This window comes from Tribolium madens, unplaced genomic scaffold, assembly GCF_015345945.1.
Source record: "Tribolium madens isolate multiple individuals breed KSU strain unplaced genomic scaffold, Tmad_KSU_1.1 Scaffold_19;HRSCAF=116;Tcas5.2_LG9, whole genome shotgun sequence".
Classification (NCBI taxonomy): Eukaryota; Metazoa; Arthropoda; class Insecta; order Coleoptera; family Tenebrionidae; genus Tribolium; species Tribolium madens.
Window position 1 is genome coordinate 12,767,283 of NW_025400983.1, and position 3,591 is coordinate 12,770,873.

The following is a 3,591-nucleotide window of genomic DNA, read 5'->3' on the forward strand; positions in this document are numbered from 1 at the left end:
TTGGGTTAATAAATGCGGTAAATGGACCCATAGTTCTGTTCTGTTGTATTAAAAATTTAAAAGTTAAAGACGCCAAAGTTTAAAAACTATTTTCGTTTTTCTTTTTAATGGAGTTATCCATTATTATAAAATTTAGTAAGAAAATTTCATATCAAAACCACATTTTCTAGTGCTATTTTTTTGTTTTATTGTTATTGTAAAGTCCTTAAAGTCCGTTTTTTTAATGGAAATGTCAAACAGTTTTAACGTTGGCACCACTAGCAAATTCATTCATGGTAATTTTAATAAAGAAAGTTGTTGGTTCCGGTTTTTCATTAATTTGAAAACAATGTCATTAAACGTCAGTACAAAAAATTGTGTAAGAAAATTCATAGCCGAAACACAAGAATTGGGAGAAAATTTGGTACCGCTAACAGTTTTTGGAAAGGGGACAAAAAGTTCGCCAGCAGGAAGTCAGAAAAATAGCCGGTTAAAATGTAGGTACAGTTGGAGACAAAATACTTTGGTCGTCACTTTTCTGACTCTTTAATGTAATTCAAGCTTTAATGAATGACAATTTCAAATTAATGACAGCTATTATATCTTTCTATCAAAAATGTGTACAACTTGTCAACTATGATTGACAGTAGCTAAAAATAAGATTAACAGTCCTAAAGCATGCTTTAAAATTTAATGTCACTCAAGTGTCATTGACGACCAAAGTATTTTGTCTCCAACTGTAGAGAGAATTTGTAATGCAGGTTTGCTAAACATTCCCAATTTTTAGCAAAAAATTGACGAGTATACAAAATGAATGAGAAATAATGGTGTCTGTCCTTAGGTATTTGACTATAACGCTTTCAAATATTTATAAAAGTCAACATTTTTATAACATTTCAACATGAAAACATTGAACATAACCATAATTTTTTAACAAAATTTTTAGGGACAAAAACAAAAAGCAAACAAAATTTGTAGCTATGGAGATAAGCTGCTCCCAATTTTTTCACCAAAATTTTGACTTGGTGGTTTCCATTTAAAAAACTTTAGCTAGTAACAACTTAACACATTTTAAGCCAAATTTTTGTTATAGGTAATTCGAGTAGCGTAATTCCTTTTTATTAGAAAGGAATATTATTTGTAAACAATTGTTGTATCTTCTAAAATTTTTATATCGGTCTTGGTTTTAGAGTAAAAAACAATTTAAGAGATGTCAATTTTCGGACGTTGCCATTTATTATCATTGTTTTTAAGATTGTATTAGTTAACAATGAAGTACTTAGTTATTAATTTAAACAAAAACAATCATTCATCCGTACGGATTTGATGGGTAGATTTGATTCGGACGGACTAAATCTGTAGCGCTCCATACACAAGCCGATGTCTTTACGGATTTGGCTCGCCACGTATCATTAGATCCGACAGATATTCCGCTCGTGGATGAGGCTTCTGTAACTTTTACACGGTGCAACTTGGTATATTGGTAGGTATATTTTGACTTGAGAAATCTTAGGTTACCTGTTTATCCTTTAGAAGGCTTTAACTTTATTTCTTTCCGTATAATTTACAATGGCAAATGATATTTTCCAACTTTCTAAAGATTAAATTTTCTAGATCATGTGGTGCATATTAGTCCAGGATAAAACATTATTAGTTATTAATTAATTGATAGTCAAATTTTTATTCAAATATCTCTCAAGTAAGCAAAGTACGTAAACATTGTTGAAACAATATAAAATTTACATAATTTATTACGTAAATTTTAAACTTCAATATCGAAAAAATCAAAAAGCAAAATTATAAAAAAAACTTTATTTTCTTACTAAACAAACACTTATTTGCAACCTTTTTTTTCCGAACTCGAACCATTTTATTTTTGAAATTGCATCAAAATTATTACGTTCATCGCAGTAGATCCAAAAAGGGTACACAACGTTTTAAAATCGATAGATAAAAATCCGCAGGCAGTAAACTTTATTTTCCGTTGACTGACTTGTTGTGCAAATGAAAGAAGTTCCTTTTTTAACATTCGCTCACAAAACGATTTTGGAAATAGCAAAAATTGTAGTAACAATTTGTAACAAACTGTTGCTATATTCCTTCTTGTACAAATTGTCGAGACGCAAGAAACTGTTAAAATTATTCCCAGCAACTAAATAAAAAAAGTAGTTATTAACTACATATATCAATATTTTTAACAATAATTACCATAAAATATAACACAAATAATAGATACAACAACAGTCTGTAGAAAACACTGACGTTTTTAGTGATTATAACATTTCCACTTGCATATAACAAAAATATGAAGACACCATAAGTCGTAACGATAATTCCCACAAAAAAAATTCCAAGTACTTGAAGGCCAAAACAATCATTAAAGGCATAAATTATGGAACACAATTTGTTGTGTATATCCAGGTAATCATCCAAAGGAGACTCATGGTAATGCATTGGTAAATTTTGCACAGAAATCTTTACCCATTTTTTTAAATGTAAGTTGAGAGCTTTAAATTTGAGCTTAATGGATTGTGCGTAATTGCACATACATAGAACTTCCACTGTCATAACATATTGATTTATGTAGTCTGGTATTTTAAATATGTATGTCTTCGACCTAAATGAAATTATATTTGTATAAATATCATAGATGAACAAGAATAAGAGAACAATATGAACTGTTATCAATTCTAGAAACAAGCATTTTCTGCGCTGTTGAAATATCAATTTATCTTCTATTAAGTAATCAAGTTCTGTCAAAGATTGCGTTAGTGCCTGAAAACTTTTTCTTCGTAAAAAATTTGCATTTATTATTGACACCACACTAAAGAGAGTCAAAGTTATAAGCGTAATTACTTCGAAAATAAAAACGATGTATAAACTAAATTCCTGTAAAGCTTTACACTTGTTAATTAAAGACCACACGCACAGAACCAGAAGGAAAATTATCATTCCAATAATATAAATTAAATAACAAGAAGTATTGTACTTTTGTACATTTGATAAAGCCAAGACTTTTCGAAACCAAAAAAGTTGCTTGAAAATCTCCATTTCATTGTACTTTTCTTGAGTATTTTTCATTTATCAACTTTTTCACTAAAAAACACTGAGTCGAAAAACAAGTGTTGAAGCGATGTAATTCGAAACAATTTTTTTATACAACTACAATTAAAATGGCCTAATCTTTTATGACTTAATATAGTTGAAAGCTTGTTACATACTCAATAGCCACAGTATTTTTCAAGCATTAAAGCATATTTATTTACAGAGGTAATCAATTGAAGTAACATTTAATGATAATTGTTTAATAATTACGTTAATGGTACACAGTACTATTTTTTTTTTTAAATTTATTTAATATAACACGAAATAAAAACTTTATACCTACAGGGTTATTCATAAATATAAAGCAATATTTGAACCTCAAAAATGACCCATAAAATGATGTTGATTTAAATAATATTTCGTGTCCTATCTCTACTGATAAGAATTTTACAGCCCTCGGAATGTGGGTATGGAAATTTGATTTTTTTGTAGTAACTTTGAAACTATTTTACCAAATATTATAAAATTTGGAACATTTCCCTGTGACAACATACCCTTTGAACTGGT